This window comes from Octodon degus, unplaced genomic scaffold (assembly GCF_000260255.1).
Source record: "Octodon degus isolate 3935 unplaced genomic scaffold, OctDeg1.0 scaffold00052, whole genome shotgun sequence".
In the NCBI taxonomy this organism is placed as follows: domain Eukaryota; kingdom Metazoa; phylum Chordata; class Mammalia; order Rodentia; family Octodontidae; genus Octodon; species Octodon degus.
In genome coordinates, this window is record NW_004524628.1 from 434,669 (window position 1) to 443,642 (window position 8,974).

Here is an 8,974-nt window from a genome sequence, read left to right on the forward strand (position 1 = left end):
CACTAAGCCAAAATCAAAATGGATTAAAGATCTAAACATTGAAACTGTAAAAACTGAATCTCCTGGAAGAGAAAGTAGGGGGAACTCTTAAGGCATAGAGTTAGGGAAACTGTTCACAAACAAAAATCAAACTGCACGGGTAACACCTGAAAGAATTAACAACAGGGACCTCCTCTTACTGAGTTTTTGCATGTCAAAAGAAGTTATCAACAGAGTGAAAAAACAACCCACAGATTTAAAAAAAATACTAACTAATAAGCACTCAAACAAAGGTCTTCTCTCTAGAATTTGTAAAGAACTAAAAAACATAGGGCTCCAAAATTTAAAGACCCAATCCAGAAATGGGCATCCGAGATGAACACACACTTCTCAGAAGAAGAAATTCTAGAAACTAATAAATACATGAAAAATGCTGCACATGACTAGTGATACATAAAATGCAAATTACAACAACACTGAGATACCATCTCACTCCAGAAAGGATGGCTATCATAAAGAAATCAACCAACAACAAATGTTGGAGAGGCTGTGGGGGGAAAGGAACCCTTCTCCACTGCTGGTGGGAATGTAGACTGGTGAAATCATTATGGAAATCAGTGTGGAGACTCCTTTAAAAATGAGCACTGGAAAACCCATTCAATCATGCTATCCCCCTGATGAGAATTTTCCCAGAAGAACTGAAAATATCATATCATAGTGATATATGTGTAAATATGTTTATAGCAGCACAATTTGTGATAGCCAAATCTTGGAAGCAATCAAAATGCCCATCATCTGAGAAATGGATGAAAAAGATGTGATATTTTTATACAATGGAGTAGTACTCAGGTATAAAGAATTATAAACTCTATGCCTTTATATTTAAGTGGCTGCTACTTGAAGATATACTCATACATGAAATAAACCAGACCCAAAATGTGTAAATACTGTATAGTCTCCCTATTGTAAAAACTCAAAAGAAGAAAGAAAAATTGAAAAGTATAACACAACTAAATAGAATATGAGAACTTAAGAATTAAACAATGAAGAGAAGGCAAGGAGAAAAGCTAGTAAACATGGCAGGCACAAAACCATACATTTGTATACACAGAGTGGTTAAGGTGATGATCCTGAGAATCTCCATCAAGTTTTTGAAACTAGCGGTCAATTGGCAGGATTCTCACCCTGACTAACTATATATGCTGATACCTGTGAATGAAGCAATTGCACTGAGGATGACACTGTGTAGTGCCAGAGCCATGCTTGGTATCCCTGTCATTCTGGTCTTCTCAAAGCGTACTGCTTCTAATGTCATATCAATTGCTGCTATACTCTCTCTCAAGTAAATGTGTTGTTTAAAAAAAAACTGTAATAAATGAAAGCAAGAGACAAGAAAAAAATGTCATAGGACTGTCCTGTTACAATGTGGTATACAGTTAGTTTTCTAAATTACTGCATAAAAATTTATAATTATTTATTTCTATTTTTAACTAGTTTTTATTTTTTAATTTTTTCTCACATTATGGTCAGATTTAAAATTTAGCATATCAATGATTGATAGAAAATACCCGTTCCAAGGGCTGGGGAGATAGCTTAGTAGAATAAGTGCTTGCTTGGCAAGCACAAGGGCCTGAGTTTAATTCCCCATTCCAAAAATAAATAAATAAATAAATATAAATTAAGAAAATAACTGTTCCATGTTATAGCTAAGGCATTTTGTATTCAGACGGATACTGATGTTAAGCTCATGTTTGCAATGTGTAATACGAGGGTCATGCTTGGAATGCCTGTCATTCTGCTCTTCTAAATACATACTGCTTGTCATGTCATACCAATCACTGCCATAAGGTCTCTCAAATAAATGTTTGTTTTAAAAAAAGGTAATAAATGAAAACAAGAGACAAGAAAAAAAATGTCATGAGACTGTCCTGCTACAATGCTATATATGGTTAGATTTCTAAATTTCTTTGTAAAAATATGTAATTATCTATTCCTATTTTTTAAATTTTTTATCTTTTCTCATTTTTTCTTCATATTCTTTAGGTATTTAATGTTTAACATATCAATACTTGATGGAAAATACCTGTTCCATGTTATGTCTAAGATGTTTGATATTCAGACAGTGTGGTTAAGCTCAACTGCCTAAGTTATAGGGTAATAATATTAAGCTTCTCTTCTGGAGGGTTAACAACTTAAATTTGTAAATCAAAAATTAGAGAAAAAGAAGGGCTGCAAAGCCAACCAATATTTTGGCCCTAATCTTTCAAGGTCAGTGAGGACTCAGGACATAGATGAACCCGTACTATAATATCTTGTAACTCAGTTGTGTCCCAGATTTACTGATCAAGGAGATTATGGGACCACAGAGGAAAATGATCAATGATGTAGAGTGTGCCTATGGAGAGTCACATGAACAGAAAACATTCTCTCAGGCTTTCATAGAGAGCAAATTGGTCAAGCAATGGCCATGACTCATCCACATGGCTAACACTGACAAAGGATCTACAAACTGTGGTACACGGTTTCAGGGTAAATCCTGAGGGGATTTGACTGACCTTGTCACATACAAATGATACATTTCTTATACAGGTCTCACTTTATCTTGGTTTTTACCATCTAGCAGAAAAGTATAAAAATGATATATAACAAGTAAAGCCATATTAATATGTTGAGCTGTTAAAGGCTCAAGCCAACAACTTCTGACATTGCCAGTCCTACAGATAACCCACTACTATTATGAACTACTGGACTATATTGGAATATGTTGCTGAATTCACACACCTATAATATTAAAATGGCAATGGAGTAACCTTCTCTGACAAAACTATGCAAAAAAGGGGGTAAAAATGAAGGACCATTTTGTTTCTGTATATACAAAATAGTTAGAGGAGATATACAGCTACTTTTTCATATTTCAATGAGAAGAAATATTTGTACTAATAGTGTTTGGATGGGGTGTCATGTCTGCATCTTGTACTATGAATAACCACTAGGAAGACAACAATATGCAAAGTATTAGTTATGTAAACTGCCCTACTAATTGATTTTGAAGCTATCTCATTGCTATTTGTTTCTCAATAAAGTTATTTAAAAAAATCAAATGAAACAGAGTGGACTCTCAGCATGAAGTCCAAGCCAGTCTACATCGCGATCACCTGGAAGACACAGTCATACTGGGTAAGTTGCAGTTAGAGCAGTGAGGCAGGTTATTCAGAGTAATAAGGGAGAATCAAAAGGGAGGCTTTGTGTAACACAATGTGTTATTCAGTATTTCCACTAGTGTATTCTATACCATAAGGTGTTTTGAGATTAGCTATTGCTTCCATAACATAAATTCAAAGGCTTAGGCAATTTGAAAAGAAATCTACAGTAGTGGTAAAACATGAACGACTTACAGGAAATAGGAAATAAAAAAAGAGGAGAAGCAGACAGAATTTATTTATTTATTTATTTATTTATTTATTTATTGGTACCAGGAATTGAACTCAGGACCTTGTGCTTGCCAGGCAAGTGCTTATTCTAACGAGCTATCTCCCCACCCCAAGTGACAGAATTCAGATCAGATTTAAGACACAGAAGCCGCCCTGAGTCCTAAACAAAATGTGATTTGCATATCACTATACAATGGGTTTTGCCTGGGAGATGTAGATCAAGAAGGAGCCTGAGTGTGAATCTGGACACTGAGTGCAAACTCACCTTCATTGAGTGCAAGATTGTACTTGTGTGTTGTTGATTGAAAGATTCCAGAGATGTGGAGACACAGCGAGGGCATGAAGGCTGTACCACTGCACTTTAAATTTTGCTCTGAACTGAAATCTACTTTTAAAAAAGTGAAGTAAATCTTGAAAAATCTTTTTCTTGGAGCAAAGAGCAGGGCTTCTCTGCTGCTGTGTAAAATCCACATGACACCATGACACACACTGCTCAGGGGAGCTCGTCTGTGCCCTCCATCAGATCAGGACAGGCATGGTGAGGTCTCTGCTCAGTGCTGAGGAGAAGGAGGGAATGTTAGGGGGCAAAGGAGCCTCCCTCTATACTTTGACCAAAACCGCCCAGTGATGAGGAAATTTTGGCTGCACCTGAGGAAGCCCTCTGCAGGTGGAGACAGCAAAGAGAGCAGTTGGGCCGCCCAGCCTCACACTTCTGTTTCTCGTGCAGGATTTTGCTAGGGCTTGTGTCACTGTGTGATGGGTAGTGTAACTCTGTACACAGTAATACGTTACAGCTTCTTCAGCCTGTACACCACTGATGGCGAGAGTGAAATCTGTCCCAGACCCACTGCCACTGAACCTGGAGGGGACCCCAGATTGCAAAGCAGGTGCAGTATGGATCAAGAGTTTAGGAGCTTGCCCTGGTTTCTGCTGATACCAACATAACCAGTAGCCAAAATCTTCACTCACCAGACATCTGATGTTGACTCTGTCTCCTGGAGATGCAGGCAAGGAGGATGGAGACTGGGTCACCTAGATGTCACGTCTGGCACCTGACAATGCAAACAGAGCAAATACCAGCACAATCAAAATCATGAAAAAGCAAGACTTACTTGAAAAGCCAGCAGCTCTAATCATACAGTACTGAGAAAACTCCCAGGCTGTCTCCTCTTACCTGGCAGCCAGAGCAGCAGGAGCCCCAGGAGCTAAGCGGGGACACTCATGGCCATGCTGTATCCTGACTGGGACTGACTCCTGCCCTGGGAATGAGCAGCCTATGAAGAAGTCCTCATGGCTGGGCTGGCTCTGGACACATGCAGATCAGCAGGGTTGGGCAGGATGGCAAACTGCAGGGCTGGCTCCTCCAGCACAGGCAGCCTGTCTGCTGGGGTCTCTGTTCAGAGCAGGACAGCACAGATTTCCTGCAGAGAATGCGTTTCTCCCTGGGGGCTCAGGACAGGGGCAGGCTGCTCCCCCAGAGGCAGCCACTCTTGTGTTCTCTGTGACACAGAGCATATTTGCTTGAGCTCCTTCCCCATAGCCCTTCAACTGTCCCTCAGAGAAGAAGGGATGAAGGAAAACAAGAAGCCAGTTCAGGCTTACACTATAGAAGAGCACTGAAGACAAGACTGTGGGGAACTGACCAATTCTTGGAGCAGGTCGAGGTTTCTCTACACCCTAGGATTTCTACTCCTTCGGGGCTCAAAGACACACATGAGCACATAATTCTCCCATCTTCCAGTAAGAGCAGTTCTAAACATGAAGCAGATTCTCGCTCTTATTTTTCTTTACAGGATAATTTAGAATTATCTTTGAAGCAAAAAAAAGAAACTGAACTATGTATTAAAACTATAAAGTAAAGTGCACATTTGGATGGACTGAGGGTCAGTGCATCGCCTCGGAGGCAGCAGACAGAACACAAAGGCTTTATTGCTTCCCCATTTATCACTGTCAATGCACAGACTTCTCAGTGTCAGCCACAGTGTCCCGTGGTCTGAAGGGGGCTGCCTGCGGTGGCTCTGGCCTCTGTTCTTGTAACTGCCTCTGAAAGAAATCCATACAGAGATTTTCACACCCCAGCCCATTCCAGGTATGTGGAAATCATCCCAGTCCCTGTCCCCTTCTTCTTGACTCCAGCTTCTCCCTGCTCAGAGGCTCACATGATCCCCCCATAGCCTGCTCCTGCCGAGGCTGCAAAAGACCCCTCTGTGCTTCCCTGCCCAGCAGGTCAGAGCTGCTGCTGAGAACACTACAAAAAATGGAGATGACTGCTGTGAGTGCTTTAAATTTTTAACAGCCCATCTAAAGTTGAATAAGCCTGGTCCTGGGATATAGCTCAGCGGCAGAAGTACCTACACAAGAGGTACAATGTCCTGAGCTATATCCCTAGAACCTAAAATAAACACACAAATAAAGAAACAACCCTGAGCTCCTCACTTGCATTGGACAGAGAAGAGAGATTGGAAGTAAACTTTATGTACTGTGCTAGGAACAGACAGGTCTCTAGTACAAGGAAAGGAAATCCTCCTTAATAATGAAACATTTTAAAAATGTGAAAGTAAAACTGCAAGATAAGATAAATAAGAACTTATTCTTCTGGGGAAAGCAGGTGTATGTGGAGACTCTCAGCTTTCAGGATGTAGAGAGAGGAACATTGTGTGCTCAAGGCCAGCCTGAATAACTCAGGCATGTCTCAAGAAACATTTTATGAGGCAAGAGAAATCAAGAGGTGGTAAAGGGTGTACTGAGAAGGTTTTCAGTTGGATTCCCAGTATAACACACACACACACAGTAAATAAACATTTGCTACTTTTATTTGGCATGTAGTAGGTCTTAGCAGAATACCAAGAAGTGCAATAAACGTAGAAGGAATCAAAAAAAGAAAAAGAAAATATGGCTTTAAATGAGCATTTAGGCACCAGGAAGGAAATTAAAAGAATGCAAATTCCAAAGCAAATCCCTCTTTTCAGTGCATTGCAGGTGACTAGTTTTGCTCCCGGTATAACCTGTTAGCTTTGAGTGCATGAAGAGATGCTGGCTTGGGCCAGGCAGAGGAGTAGTAGGGGGTCCAGAGGAACGGTGGGCGACACGCACTCTTAGGGGTTGCACGGGAACTGACCTCTTCACCCTGCCTGGGATGCTCTCCGTCACAGGTGCTGAGGTCTGTGGTGACAGAAGTGCGGGCTGCTGCAGTGCCATGGGCTCCCCTCTGCGGTGATGCGCTGCTGACTCTTGGCTGTTGGGAAGTACCCAGGGTGTCAGGAGCTTTAGCCCAGTAAGGGAAACCCATGTGAGATTATCTAACATTTGGTTTTAAAACTGTTTCCTTCAATGGATTCGCTGAGGATAAAACACATGTCTTCCAGTGATGCACATATCTCTCCAACATAGCTTCCTAAAGGGTGTGGGGATCATTTATTAACTCATGAATATGCAGATTCACATTCAGCATATCTAAGTTGTTTCTTTTGTTTTAATTGTATTAGCACATGTTTTTATATAGAATAATTGATTTCATTTTGGCATGTTCCTACCTGGACCTAATATTCTTGGTTACCCATCCTCCTTACCCTTCCTCTTTCCTCCTCTCTAATCCTAATTCCTTCTCTCATTACTAGTAATCTTCCATTTTAATGTCATCCCTTCCTTTCTTCTGTCTTGCAGAAAAATGTATCCAACTGGAGGTTATTTGATCAATCAACGTAAACCAGGCTCAGAGAGAGAAATACCATGGCTTCTCTCACAGGTGGGTTCTAAGGAAGTCCTTGATTGTGTTCGTAATTCTCAGTCTTTAATGCTAGAGAGGCTGTTGAATTCTGAAGAAATTTTGAGTAGGAAGGAAAATAATCCCGCATCCACGTGCAGTTAGTTTTGCTTCATGTTCTGTCAGGATTATCTTTGTATTTGGTAGGCAAGTGAGTTCTATATATTTCATGCAATCTCTTTATTTCCTGTAAAAATCCACGACTTAATGAAATTTCATTGCTGTGATGTCAGATTGCTAATGATCCTTAGAAGCACCTAAGAACATACGCTGGGGTCAGAACCTATGTGTGAGAGAGAATTTTCTGTGAGTTTGGAGGCCACCTGATAGCCTGACATCATCCTCAGCACTATTTTTTTGCGGAACCGAGGATTGAACTCAGGCCCTTCACTTGCCAGGGAAGCGCTTATTCCACTGAGCCATCTCCCCAGCCCCATCCTCAGCACTTGTGAAGCAAATGCTTTGGCGCCCTTTTCCCTGCCCAGGACCCTGTGGACATGCGCAGTGAGGGGCAGCAAAGTCATAGCCGAGATAAACACGGATCCCGCTGCACGTGCAGGCACACGCGGGACAGACGGGCGCAGGGACTTACCTGGGAGAGTGCTGTGGGCAGCTGATGCCATCAGCAGCCTCAGCCCTGGATTCCAGACAGGTTTGAAGGCCACGGGGCCACAGAGCCCAGACCTGGGGCCGCAGGCGGAGGAGCGCAGGGCCCATCAGAACTCCAAGGTACACTGGGAAATGTCCCCAGCTGTCTCTGAAACCATCATTTCTGCTGGACTTCCTCCATGGTTTAAGCTCAGATCACCTGTGTTAATGTGAATTCTGCTTTAAAATATTTTCCCTGCTTTCTGAATGAGGATCAGAGAAACTTTCATTTTTAGGTCATGTTGTTGGTGCTATTGTGTTTCATTTTAATTTATGCATCTTTAATGGGTTTAATTTCAGGGGCCTGAAAGGCTGCATTTAGGACACTCATTCCTTACTTTTAAAGCTAAAATGCGTTTCTGAAATATCTCATACACAAATCCATGTCCCTGATTAAGTGAAGAGAGGAACTGTCATACATGTACTGCTGAGGAGGAGAAAAGAAATTGAGTTGCAAAAAAGCTCTCCCGCAGCCCTCAACCGAAGCCTCTCTAGGTCTTCAGAACTCAGCTACTTAAAAAGTCCCTCTTAGCAGGTGCAGACACCAGCAGGGGCAGCTGGGCAGCCCAGCCGCACACTTCTGCTTCCCTGGGAGGTTTGTGTCATGGCTTGTATCACTGTGGGAGGGGAACTGTAACCATACTGACAGTAATAAATGGCAACATCTTCAGGCTGCAGGCTGCTGATGGTGAGAGTGTACTCTTGCCCTGAATCACTGCCGCTGAACCTCGCTGGAATTCCAGATTGCAGTTTGCTTGTAGCATAGATCAGGAGCCTAGGAGCTTCTCCTGGTTTCTGCTGATACCAATTTAAAGCATTGTAAATGTCCTCACTGGCTCTGCAGGTGATGGTGACTCTATCTCCTGGAGATGCAGACAGCCAGGGAGGAGACTGGGTCATCTGGATGGCGCATCTGCTACCTAATATGGGAGACAGAAAAGCAAATGTTCACAGGATTGTGTTACAAAAGACTTCCATGAAAGCCCAGCTGGACTGACCACACCCTGCTGGGCAATTCCCCAATGCAGCCCTCCTTACCTGGCAGCCAGAGCAGCAGGAGCCCCAGGAGCTGAGAGGGGACCCTCATGGCCGTGCTGTGTGCTGATGGGACCGACTCCTGACAGTGAGAGCACCTGGTTAAGAAGTATTGAGT